General features: G+C 43.1%; 1 long non-coding RNA gene across 1 annotated transcript; it reads right to left on the bottom strand.

The window, feature by feature from the left end:
• Positions 1-2,940: 2,940 nt before the first annotated feature.
• LOC119463892 (uncharacterized) lies at positions 2,941-9,474 on the bottom strand. Its single transcript, XR_007463488.1, has 3 exons — positions 9,357-9,474; positions 6,406-6,488; positions 2,941-2,981 (listed from the first exon to the last, which is right to left on the bottom strand). It is a non-coding gene; the product is annotated as an uncharacterized LOC119463892 (long non-coding RNA).
• Between the last annotated feature and the right edge of the window lie 5,129 nt (positions 9,475-14,603).

Genomic DNA, 14,603 nt, shown 5'->3' with positions numbered 1-14,603 from the left:
TATATATTAATGACATTGTTAATGTTATCCCTGAACCTGTCGAAATAAGGCTATTCGCTGACGATTGCTTTATGTTTAAAAAAATTGATAGCGTAGACGATCAGGTGCTTCTAAACAACTGCGTGAGTAACGTTTATCAATGGTGCAACGAATGGGGTATGAAGCTAAACTCTGAAAAAACAGTGTACATGAATGTAACGAGAAAGAAAAATTACTTCTCGTTTCCATATATGCTATCATCTCACCTACTCAAAGTAAGCGAATATAGGTACCTTGGCGTAACAATAACAAAGAATCTCAGTTGGAATAACCACGTATCTAACATATGCGCATCCGCCTTCCGCAAGCTATGCTTCCTCAGATATAAACTTCGACAAGCCTCTCCATCCGTCAAGCTGTTGGCCTATAATTCAATCATTAGACCTGCCCTCGAATATGCATGTATTATTTGGGACCCACACACTAAGAAAAACATTGATGCTCTAGAAATGATTCAGCGTAAATCCATTCTGTTTATCTTTTCTAAATACCGCATGACGGACTCCCCAACTGTTATGATGCAACAAAATAATACCCAGGAACTTAAGCTCCGTCGCAAAATTCTGAGACTAAAGTTTGTTTTTCACTTGAAAAACAACCATCTCGCATTAGACCCTGCTCCGTACATCCAACCTCTGATGCCACGACTGACTCGAAATCGTCATGCTGAATCGCTAACACCATTTAGAACACGTACTAATACATTCAAGTTTTCATTTTTTCCGCAAACCATTACAGACTGGAACGCTTTGCCGCTATCTTTGCTACAGCACAGTGACTTATTCGACGCATTAACGTCATAATGTGACGCGCTTTCTTTTGTTTTCTTCTTGCTTTTTTTCTTTCCTTTTTCTTTCTTCCTTGTCGTGAACCATAGGACTGTTTTCCCTAAAGTTGCAATCTTTATAATTGTTTTCACGGCCATAGGGTGCTCATTGATGTGTAACGTTTATGTATATATTATTTCTTTTCCTCTCTTCATGATCTGTAATGAATTTTGTTCGATGTTTTTTTTTTTTTTTTGCTTGTGTGAACCTTTTGATACCCCTCCTGCATGGACCCTAGCTTGGGCCTGCAGTACTTTGTAAATAAATAAATAAATAAATAAATAAATAAATAAATAAATAAATAAATAAATAAATAAATAAATAAATAAATAAATAAATAAATAAATAAATAAATAATTTCTTAGGCTTGGTAGTGTAACTAAAGAAACCGCTGTGTAAGCAAAACATACTATCGCAAAAGCAAATGTTGCTCCTCAAAGAAAATGAAATAATTATCTCTTCCCATAAATTTGTTTTATCCTAAACAAATGCGTCCCTGAAAATAAATTTAAGGACTGTGGAAATGGGATCACTTTAGACAGTCGACATTAAGACATGCACATCTTTTGCCAATAGGCAAGTTCCCGTTTACGCAATTGATGGCCGGCGTCAACAGAAGTTTTAAAACGAAACTTTCTTTGGCTCTTGCCCCCAATCTGCGGGCGCTGACTGCGACAGTCTTGTCGACTCGACGCAGCACGAAGTCTTACTCAAGCTGTCGTTTATTAAATAAATTACGTGGGCCATGGTAGAACTTGAATCAGGGTCTCCGAGCACAATGCGCATTTCATTGCGGCTTGTGATATGCCTTGTCCTGGCTGTGGCATTATCTTTTATTGAGACTAGCCAGCGTCATATACGGCATGATCTGAACATATATATCCGAGCATATATAGAATACTTCAGCATTAAGAGAGGACAACTTATAAAAGCTAACGCAGACAAGAAACGCAGCTCACAGAATAAGGCGCTTTTCTTCTTACATCTCAATGGATCAACAAACGTGTACGCTGGAATATATTGTATACGTAAAACACGTTTTTTTTTTTCTCTCGCGTATATCGGCTGTGAAAGTACAGGATCTGAAGTTATGCGGGGGCAGTCGCGCACTATTTTGCCTGGTACATACGAAGCATTCTACTTCTGCTGACGGCTACATAAGAGGAACCTACTTCAGAAAGCTTTTTGTCGTATGAACCATCGGTCGTTGGCCAACCGCCTCATCTTATGCTACATTTTATATAAGAGTCGTCTTGAGCCTGTTCCCATGGTCACTCGATCGTGAAAGCGGGCCAAGATTAGAAATGCAAAGTGGTTGCGGAGTGAACTTCTGCTCTCGAAACATAGCGTAACTGCGCCTTATTGAGGCTAAATGTTACATCGCAGGCAAGCTTGAGAGCGCGATATTGAATCGGTGAAAGACGCAATCAATAGAAAAGATCAGCAGACGAGACTGCAGCTTAGACATTTGGTTGCACTCTCGATTGGCCTTCGGCGGCGCTATTGATCAATATGGAGGTTGTCTGTTGTGGCGAAAGATTGTACGGGCCTGGTAGCCGCATCTAGCAATCCCCACATGCTAATACTGTTGCGCTGTTGTGACCGCAACGCACAAAGCCGACGTCATAGGGTTGTCTGCTAACAGTCCGTGAATTATTTTACAAGCCATCGAAAAAGAAAAACCGAAGATAAAGAATAAAAAAAGGAGGAAGCACATTGTCGGGGATTCACCTTTCGCCAGAGAATCTCCTCTTACACGTTCCCTTGCCTTATTACCTCGCATGCAGCATTCTCGGCACATTGAACCATATGAAAAACACTGTGCAGTAAGCTACGAAAAAATTCGCTGTATTCTTTGGTTCATACTGATATTAGCACGTCCAAAGGTATCAGGTTAGCTTCTTTTTGTTTTCTACCCGTAACGTACTTAACTTCCTGTGCCTCTGCCATTGGACCTACGTTGCAATAGCTGCGTTAAGACGGGTTATCTAGCAAATATCGAATGAGTTAAGATTGTTAATTTCTTACCTCTCATGGTATACATGGTGGTAACCACCACAGCACAACCATCTTTAGGCTGGACGGTCATAAGCTTGCTTTCCACTGCAGGTCCCCCTAAAATAGACATAAAAATAACCTCAGGGTACCATAGATGGGATCATAATAATAATAATACTCATCATCATCAGCCTATATTTATGTCCACTGCAGGACGAAGGCCTCTCGATCCCTGCGATCTCCAATTGCCCCTGTTTTGCGCTAGCTGATTTCAACTCGCGCCTGCGAATTTCCCAACTTCACCACCCCACCTAGTTTTCTTCCGTCTTCGACTGCGCTTACATTCTCTTGGTACCCATTCGGTAGCTCTAATGGTCCACAGGTTATCCATCCTACGCATTACATGGCCTGTCCAGCGATGGATCCCATGGATGGGATAGGCGTAGTTGAATGGGGCCATAGCCCACAGCCATTCATTGCCCTTTTCTTATGATTTGTACATTTTCAAACGCAAAGAACAGGTATGTTTTTACACACACACACACACGCACGCACACACACACACACACACACACACACACACACACACACACACACACACACACACACACACACACACACACACACATATATATATATATATATATATATATATATGAACGAGAAAAAGGGAACCGAGGGGCCCGATCTTTATAAATCATATCATAAGAAGCCAACAAACATTGACACCAAGAACAACATAGGGGAAATCACTTGTACTTACTAATTTAAATAAAGAAAATGATAAATTAACAGAAATTAAAATGGATGAAAAAACAACTGTCCGCAGGTGGGGAACGAACCCACGTCTTCGCATTACGCGTGCGATGCTCTCACCATTGAGCTACCGCAGAGCCGTTTTCCCATCCACTTTCTGTGGTACTTACACTCCCAGGGTGAGTTCTAGTTGTAAAACATATATATATATATATATATATATATATATATATATATAGGGTGAGCAAAGTTAAGTCACTTAGATGTGCGTGAAGACCACCTCTACAGTAATTACTGGTTATGCGCCCAGGGGGACAGAGAATGAGGTGGTAATTATTGATGTCAGTGACTTAATTAACTAAAATTGAATAAGTAACTTCTTTAGTGGCTGCAGCAAGCAGGCCTCTTTGTATTGAAAAGTTAGAGGCAGTCGTGTTTCTACACAGTATCAGTTGGAAGAATTCTTCATGCGTGTCAGTGGTCCGAGATCTCCGACTTCAAATTTTAATTTGAAGTCGGAGATGCAAGAGAGTTAGGATCGGCGCAAAGCTCCTCCCTGATGTGAGGTGGCTGTTGCGTGCGGCGTTTAGTCTGACAGCGAGGCGGAGACATTAGCAAACATGATAACTGTCTCCCTTCCCCTTTTTGCTGGCAAAATCAAGATATGACAGCGCGAACGCCGCACGCAAGAGCAGCGTCACAACATGAGGAGCTCTGCGCCGTTCCTCACTGTGTTGCATGCGTAATCTTGCGAACAGCAATTAAATTTTGCAGTTCGATATCTCGGAGTACGAATGAGCTATAAGAATTCTGCCAAATGAAACTGTGCAGAAACACGACTGCGTCTAACTTTTCAATAGAAACACAACTGTTTACTGCAGCGACTAAAAAGTTAATTATTCAATTTTAGCTAATTAAGCCACCGACATCAATAATTACCACCTCATTCTTTGTCTCTCTGGGTTCATAACCTTACTGTCGAGGTGGTCTTCACGTACATCTAAGCGCCTAACTTAAAAAAGAAAACCGTGTCGACTTTACTTTAAAGATTATGGGGTTTCAAGGGCCAAAACCACGATTTGATTATGAGGCATACCGTAGTGGGGGACTCTGGAATAATTTAGACCACCTGGAGTTCTTCACCGTGCACCTAAATCTAAGTACACGGGTGTTTTCGCATTTCACCCCCATTGAAATGCTGCCGCCGCGGCCGGGATTCGATCCCGCGACCTCGTGCTCAGCAGCCCAATCGACTTAACGTTGATCACTCTGTATATATACCATATATAGAGGTATACACAGCGGGCGTTTCACGAAATGCGTCCGAAATTCCTTAAAATAGATAATCCAAAATCAAAAATGAAGGCTGACTAATGGAGTAGCACACGAGGAATAAGGATTATAAACAGGGATAAGGTGCCTCAGAAAGGCTGGCCAACATTTCGATAGGAGGACCTATCTTCGTCAAAGGCCTTTGACGAAGATATGTCCTCCTATCGAAACGTTGGCCAGCCTTTCTGAGGCAAAATAGATACTGTGAGATATCAAATTCAGTTCATCTTCATCGTTTTTACCAATATAATCATAAATTTGAAGATGACTCGATGTAGTATTTAGAAAAATTGTTGTGCAAGTAAGATTAATTAGCTTTTGAAACAACATAGCCATGCAATTTATCTCGACGCAAAACTTGAAGCTCGCCATCCAAGGAGCCCAGAACCGTTTCCAGAAATGCAAGAATTTAACGTTGCTAGTTTTCACTGCGTACGAATTCCGGTGCATTGCACAGAGAAAAGCGATAGTGAACTGCTGAAGAGCGCAACTGGCACGTTCTTTGCATGCTAATAAGTAACGTACTTGCTTATGACTCACAGTGACAGGTGGGCGGGCATCAAGCGAGAGTTCAATTGAGCTAGGATCTCGGTTGATTCATGCTCACTGACGGTGACGCACTATGTGAGTCGAGCAAGGCTCGCGCGGCAGAGTCCACAGGGACTCAAGAAGATGACTTTTGAGCGGCAGCGGTCCTTAATGCTTCGTCAACTGTAGCTGGTCTCTAGGTGGAAGCCGCGCGATTATTTATGCCCTAGATTCCTGTCGTGGGACCATGTAGTGTTTGCCACGAACTGCTTAATAAAGAAGGACATTTTTGTGCGGGTAAGGCTTGGGATTTAACTGTTTGTCACGTGTACATATTGGCACAACTCGGCTGCTCGGACGGCCGAGAACATTATGCTGTGATTTTGCCGTGTAAAGCCATTTCTCGCCATTGTGGCAAAGTTCTCGTGACCTCATTTGAATGTTCAGCTGCTTGAATAAAAGAGTTTTATGTGTTGTGGCTAAAAGTATACTCGTTGGTCGATTGCATCTCCTTAGTTGAAGGCTCGGATCCTTCAGTGCGATAAACATGCTTTGTTTTCAAAATGAGCGGGTATACTTGCCCCATATACGTACTGTATGAATTATGTAAGCACATCTTCATCTTATATTTTTGTAGGCGCTTTGCTTTGTCATGGGGACCTGTTTTATGTGTGAATGTATCAAAAAAGATGATTGATGCACTCGCTTATATAGGTATATTGACTAACAAGGATGGAATTATATCGTGTTGTGAACGACAAACATTTCTTTGTTTTTTAAAATCTACTTTGTTATTCACTGCCTGCTTAGAGATTGACTCTGCAGAAGCAGTATCGTCGGACGGAAAATTTCCTACTCATTTGTTGTTTCACTATAACTGCCGACATGCGCTTACAAAGGAAATTTAGTGAGATAAAAATGTTACCCAGCAGGAATGCGTAGCGTACGGCATTTGGTTCAGTATGTTGTCCAGTTTTTACTGGTGTCATGTTGGTTTCCCATTTTATGCTGCAAAGTCAAAGGTAGAAACATATCAGTATAATCAAAACAAATTCTGCGACTATAATTAGTATTGCCCAACCGCATTACAGAAAGAAGTCGCGGTATGACGCATCTCTTTTCTAGAACAAGAAAACTTAAAAGACGCCAGATGGAAAGAACTATACCGCCTCTATCTATATAATAGCCCTTCCCAATAAAAAAAAAATAAAAACGTGCTCCTATCATGAGAAAATCTCTCGTAGGCTAGAAAAGACACAAAAAGTGATAGACAGATGGCAACGCTGTCTAAAAGTTCCCGCACCAGCTCGCAGTGACCTCGCAGATTTTAAGGCCGTTTGCTCAGGCCTACTTATGTTTTTATCGGCGAAGCTTGTCTGCATTGCATCCTAACTGAGGCGATGATTCAACTTAGAAAATCTGCAAAACATTTACTAAGCTAAACGGCGCAAATACGATGAAACTAGTTTGAAATCCTTGACGTTAAACTGACTGGACGGAGCAGTTGTGTCGACACGAAGTTAAAGAAAAGTGAAAGAAAATGCTCCACAGAACAATACTCTTACCAAAGAGGCAATTTCCTTTGATCATTTCTTGAAAGCCTGTGCATTTTCTTTGTATATTACGTAAAGCAATCAACGACGCCATATATATCGCCGAAACGTGAGCAGAAAGCATTCTGCTGACAGACCGGTGGCTAATTCAAGATGTACTGCTCTGGTGACGGCACAAGTAAATAACACAATGTAGGCCTTTGACGAACATATATATAGACCTCATATATAGAGGTCCAGCAAAATCGATTGCCAACTACTTGAAAGGGATCAGATCGGCGTACTCGTTCACGTGCAACAGGTTCGATGCTTGGCTTTAAGCGTGTCTTGGTGCAAGTGTTGCGTCCTCTGATGACTTTCTTTACAGTTTGCCAAGGAAATATTCCATAAAAGCTATGCAGTTTCAACGCGCATGCTGGAATCTATGTGAAGTGATGCTTTCGAGATGCCGTTAATGAAACGTTATAAATTTGCCGCTTTCATTCGTGCGTCTTTAGAGTGAAGGAAACTGGCGCGCGCATGTGCTCTCGCGTACCCGTGCTACGCAAATCTGACAAATCTTCTGTTGGCTGGTCTTTCTTCATTAATTAACTCGGTAGCGTCAAGAGTCCCGTGTCACAGAAAATCCGGCGTCGGCGTCGGTGTCGCCGTCGGCGTAAGCATCGGCGTCTGACGGAAATAATCATGCCGAACCACATCTTCCCGTATCACCGCTACAGGGCGAGCCCTTCGCGTGGCGCAAGGCGTTACTGATCAAAAATTCAATTCCGCAAAGTAAAATTCGCCAAAAAATCGTAAAATACGACTTAACCACAACTTACAGGCGTGGTAGCGTCGGATTGCAATTTGAATATACGAGAGAAAAGCCTGACAAGCAGCCAGGGATCTTTGAATGCAGTAGCGTTGCACTCTTAAAGGCGAAGCTTAAGCGTCCTCCAATTGTGATGGTGTTTCGCTGTACTTTGGCTCTAGGCAACATTGAGGGGAATGTTGAAAACCGAGGCTTTCTAAATTTTGATCGGGCCCCATGTCGCAGAAAATACGGTGTCGGTGTCGTCGTCAACGGCGTCCAATAACGCTATCGCGTTCCACTCTTAAATGGGAAGCTTAAGCGTAAACCAATTTTTATTTGAGGATATAATTTCGTAGCAGGGAAAAAAAGGACGACACAGAAGCGAAAGAACAAACTAAATCAGTCTCATTTCTCTCTCGTCCTTTGTTTCTGCGCCACCAAATTACATCATGGAATACCAACTAGCCCGATGTCTAACACTGTTGAGCTAAGTTATTATTTATTTTAAATGTACCGGCTACTTCCTGACCAATGCCGCATTGTGGGTATCTGTCATAGTATGAAAACAAAAATAATCATTAACACGCGACGATCACCTCAAAGATACAGTTGACGTTGGCAGCATATGTCCCGTGGCCGGCATTGTGCGGAAATTATCATCATCAACACGCCGACACGCACGTTGGCTACCATACGGTTGATGTACATGCAAAGTTGGAAGTCTGTGGGTGTTCTCCGTCTTCTTTCTGAGGTTTCAAGTTCCAAAACCAGTTCTGATTAACAGGCACGCCGTAGTGCAGGGCTCCGGATTAATTTTGACCACCTGGGGTTCTTTAACGTGCACTACAACGCAAGCACACGGGCGTTTTTGCATTGCGCCGCCAACGAAATGCGGCCGCCGCGGCCGGGATTCGAACCCGCAACCTCGTGCTCAGCAGTACGTGCCTTAGCTGACTGAGCCACCGCGGTGGGTGAAGTTGGGGCGTTTGTAAGCATTTCTGAAACAAGTACTGGAAAGTTTTGTAAGCAGGCAGCGTTTAAAGCGTGAGTCATACGAGGGCAAGGTCTTCAAGTGTGTGCCTGAATTACAGGCAACTGAAGTTCTCAATGCAAGTGCTTAAAAAAAATGCTTGCCTGGATATGGGGGTGGGATTCTCGAGGGTCGTACAACCCTGCGGTCACTTTTTCTTAAAGAAGTGTCAGATCACTGATATGCTATGGTACGAAGTGCACTTCATCAACCGATCAAAATGAGAGGAACGTAATACAAATTTAGCATGGCAAGTAGAACATTTTCGCAGGTAAAGCTTGATCACTTATTCACGCGGCCGCGGGATTAAATCCCGGCAACGCGACCACATTTCGATGGGGGCGAAATGCGACAATACCCGTGTACGTACTTACATTTAGGTGCACGTTAAAGAACCCCAGCTGGTCGACATTATTCCGGGGTCCCCGACTACGGCGTGCCTCATAACCAGATCGCGGTATTGGCACGTAAAACCCCATAATATAATTTTCATCACTTACTAATGTCCTGTGGCATTTCGCACGCTGAATGAGTATGTGTATGATCCATCAGGATTTTTGCTTTTCTTCTTCGCAGAGTGACACCTGTGGTTTGTTTCTCCTAGATTTCTTTTCGTGACGAAGATCTGCTCTTCGATTTTCACTAGCTGCAAAGAGACAATAATGCGTTGGTGATTTTGAGAATAACAGTCTAATGCATAGAACATTTGGCTGCATAACCTGGAAATTCAGTCATAAATACCAATATGAACACACACACACACACACACACACACACACACACACCACACACACACAACACACACACACACACACACACACACACAACACACACCACACACACACACACACACACACACACACAACACACACACACACACACACACACACACCACACACACACACACACACACACACACACACACACACCCACACACACACACACACACACACACACACACACACACACAACACACACACACACCACACACACCACACACACACACACACACACACACACACACACCACACACACACACACACACACACACACACACACACACACACACACACACACCACACACACAACACACACACACACACACACACACACACACACACACACACACACACAACACACACACACACACAACACACACACCACACACACACCACACACACACACACACACACACACACACACAAGAAAAAAAAAACCTCAGTAGTAAACATCCTAAATTGCGCAGCTTATGCATTAGGTTTCACGCCATTCACTTATGAAGTGCGCAGTGAAGCCCTGACCCAGGAACCGTGATAGTAGGATTTCTTTTCGTATAATGAGCAGTTGTAATTAAGTGTGTACAGTAAAGCTGTGATGATACGCAATGCGTACACCTCTGTCGAAAGCATGTACGATGTATTGTAGGTCTTCCGTGCATGTGTTCTAAGCTACACTGTGACCATGATTAAGTTATCGCATAGTTATTAGTCTTTCAGCCTTGATTAGGCTAAAAGTGAGTAATGCTTTATTTTTGGGTTTGAAGTGAGTACCTCGTGCAACGCAATTCAAATATGATCACACTGCACTCATTACGTTGCTTGAAATAAACGCGTGCTCGCCTCGTGCAGGAAATATGACTGAGATTGCGGCCAATTCGGTTCATTATGAAGAGCTCAACAAATGAATGCTTTCCTACGTTACTTCAAGCAGCCTCAGCAACACCTTATGTCATACAACGAAAAGACGCAACACGCCAAGGCAGAAGACAGGCGAAAGTAAAGAGCACCTTATATCAGCACTGTAGAGGACTGTCATGCGGTGTAATACACATAGGAAACACGTAATGATAGACAGCAAAGTTATACGCGCAATGATACCGTTGTACATGAATACATAAGTGAAACAAGATGACGTGTGAATGAGAGAGCTAGATATCCGGAAAGAATCTTAACAGAGACAACAAACTTTAAGCAGGGCGCACTATCGAGTGAGAAAAACATTGGTTTTTTTACATTTGGCCATGGCTAAAATGTTATATTTTCCAGCGGCTCGGAGACGGCGACATCACTACGAGCGCATGCGGTGCAAAGAGATCACGAGAGTCACTTTCCATTTTTTTAGTTGTAGTTCTTGCAGCCCTGAATAAATGGCGGGTTCTCTACCTGCTCTGTTTCTTTGGGCTACAACTGCAACTCAAAATTGGTACGATGCAAACCTGTCATTCTTGCAGTTTTTATTACTACGAACCAAAGGTAATGATATTAGACAGTTTTAGAATAACGTTTGTAGCCTTACGTACGTTAAACGTAGGCATCTTTGCGGGACGTTACGGTGCGCGTCATTTCAAGGCCTTTAGTTTACCGTACCCGAACGCAAACGGGGTAAGGAAGACGTTATAAAACAAGGCGCCGTCTGGTGCCTCGTGCCAAACGTATCCAAGCCAAGACAATCCATTATCAGCCATGCTGTTGTGTGTTGTCGCTATGCGGACGCGTCCGTTAGGCCTACTGGCGCCGGAATCTCCGAACGATCTCAGAAATTGGACGCACTCTGCGCTCATATAGCTAACGTTTCAGGTGAGTTTAGAAAAATCGAAAGCCGATTTCAATAGTTACTGGCCCTAAACATAAGTGAGAGCGTAGCCATCATGCAAATTCACGCGGAAGCGGGAGCCGTTGGTGCCGCCATGTTCGACAACGCTTTTTCTTTAGCGCTCGTATACATTACGAACGTTAAACTGGCCAAATAACGTGCGTTATCATAGCGCACGTAAACCAGAGCAACCAAATAACGTTCGGAGCATGCGCAGTGAGGACGACGCTATTTCTTTACGTTTGGTTGCAAACGCTAAAATAAAACTGTCTATTGTAAATATTGGCACACGCACAGCGAGTTTGACATATTGACGGACCATCTGTCATGGACAACTCTGAAAGTAAGCGCGTCGATGAAAAATTCAGACCTCAAGTTTCAGGCATTGTACATTTCGACATATCATTTGTTTCCGTGATGCGTTCGAGTAACTCCTAGCACCTTGCCATGAACTTATTGAGTAAATCGGACAGCTCACTGTTCTGCGTATGAGTTTGCCACTTCCTTCATTTTGCGGTGCAGCATAACTCAGTGCTGAAAGCAATGTATACTTTGTATAATTTGAGAACGGATACCTTCGAAATCGCTACCTGGCCCAGCCTACACGCCCAGTTGCACTTGCACCCTTACATGCAAGCAGACGTCAGCAATTAAGGAGCTGTTATTATAGGCCTAAAATAACTGCTCATTGGACGATATTGAGGAGATTCTGACGGCCACTGTTAAGAATAATATGCACGCAGTCTTCGATTCTGAACATTTAGGAGGTGCGCAATACAATAACCTGCCAAGTCTGTTTCATCGTCTGGCACAGCCCTGGACATTCTCTTCAACAGCGCCTTGGAAACACGTTCGAAAATAGGTGGGAGTCCTTTCAGAATGAATTAGCTGAGTGTTTCGATTTTAGCTAAATCAAGATTGCAGAGTTATTTCTTGGGCATAATATTTTAAAGCGTTAGCTGTTAAGACCAATTGATGAAATAGCGTTGGTCACCTGCTTTTTATCTAGTGGCATATATTTTGCCCAGGACATCGGTACAGTGTCTGCTTGATATCTTTTCGGATGTTTTACTAGAGCATGTGAAAAGATAACTGGAATGCGGTACTAGTGACGCAACCCAGGAGTGAGCCATTTTTGAAGCACTTCTGGCTTTTCTGTACTCGTGCATGAAATGGACCTGTACACGGAATAGAAGACCCACTTTTATCAGAATATTTTAAATAGATCCTATTCGATACATTAACTCCTGGAGAAACTCATTGCAATAGGAGCAATATATATTTAAGCAGAAACAGGAAACGAGCTTAATATACCTAAAGTCAGTTTCGTTTACCTTTGAAATCTTTTGCTCGCCGAAGTGTGCGGGGTCTTCTTCGTAGGGAGGATCGGCCGCGTGAGCAGCATATGCAGCAAGTAGCGCGCAAAGACCGATTAGCTGAGTGAACATCATTTTAGCAGTGCCCTCGAAGCGAAGTTCAGGATGCATAGTCACGTCGAAGACCAGTCTTTTATATACAGAAACAGATCACGGAACAATAGCCTGCCACGACCCGCGCGGTGACGTATTAATCATGATGAAATCTCAAATTGTGTGAGGGAAAAGATTTGCAGGTGGTAGAGGTGGGGTTGGTGAAAACAGAAATGATTTAGTGAGGTTCTTTTTTATTGTTAAAAAGTGGACCGATCATGTCGATTATGTATAGCATACTACCGTCATTATTAAAGCACGTCAATGGTCACAGCGGGATGCTTCATGTTATCTCTGTACAGTAGAAAGATTTACCTCTCAGCTTTAGCATATTTCTGCGCTGGGGTAGAGGACCGGTGAAAAAAAAGAAAAAAAAGAACGAGTTTCGCCTAAACTGTGAACTGCTAGACACCTAAGCCTTCTAGAGTCACTGTTCATAACCACGCCTAAAATTAACTCATCCTACTATAATAATGAACAAAATTAGACATATTTGCAATTATCCTTTTGAACCCACTAAGTTTCAGGCTTTTATTAATTTTAGCCTTTATATTCAGGAAAAGCAACATGGAATCTTCTATGTATTGTAGTCTAGTGTGTAAGCCTTCTACGCTGATGAACTGAAGTTTGTCAAGGTTGCAAGCGTACGCATACAATTCGTTCTGATTAACAACATTGAACCATACAAAATTTAATATTCTTGCATGAAAATTTTGTGCAAGAAACTGCTAGCATATAACATATACGACTGTTGGTAATGTAATGTGCCTAATGCTCTAAATCGAGCCTTATTTTTCAAAGATAAGTTGATAACTTATCTTCACACTTCGCTGCTCTGCCCGTTGCGGGCAGAGCAGCATCAACGTGGCAATGGCGGGAACGCGTTCGTAACGACGTCACTAACAGCACTGCCAATGGCGCACGCGCTTGGGTGCGACGGAGAGAACGACGTAACTGACGGTGTAGCCAATGGAGACGTTTATCGAAACATGTGGCGAACGGTCGTTTCGCCTAGCCATATACAGCTTTCGCTATAAAAAAAATCTGGTTTTGATTCTCGTCTTGCTAGATAAACTGTGAATGTCACATACAGACATTTCAGTAACGCAGTCATCGAGCGAGTAGAATCCGAGTCGATCCGAATAGTCAACTCAGGGGAGATTAAAGAAAACGTCAGGGCGTCCTTTGCTGGGAACAGTTTTCCTCGAGCCGCGGGGGCCGCCAAACGAGAACGGTGCACCCGCAAAAGCCGAGGATGGTCATTGGTTTCCTATTTGCAAACTAGAACCATTGATCTTTCTTTTAGACATGTCTGTTACATAAAATGCCATGGAGTGTAGACGTCAGTGGAATGAGAACTGAAGTTGGTCGCATGGACGACAGTTTAAAGCTTCTAGACGATGTAGTCGAGTCAGCCCAATCTCAACAGCTTGTGCTGTCTGCGGCAAACCGCGCTCTCAAAGCAGAAAACAAGGCCCTTCAAAAGAAAGTCGCGGACCTCGAGCAATACTCAAGATTAAATAACTTGGAAATAAAGTGGGTGCCCTACACCCAGGGAGAGGATTGTACCGAAATCCTGACTGCCATCGGCGACAAAATCAACTGTACAGTCTCAGCCACTGATGCCGACAAAGTGCATCGCGTACCAGCAGTGTCTGGTCACAAGAATATAATCGTGCGGTTTTG

Source organism: Dermacentor silvarum, chromosome 9, assembly GCF_013339745.2.
Source record: "Dermacentor silvarum isolate Dsil-2018 chromosome 9, BIME_Dsil_1.4, whole genome shotgun sequence".
NCBI classification, from domain to species: Eukaryota; Metazoa; Arthropoda; class Arachnida; order Ixodida; family Ixodidae; genus Dermacentor; species Dermacentor silvarum.
Note: the sequence above shows the minus strand (reverse complement) of the source record. Positions and strands in the feature narration are given on the sequence as shown.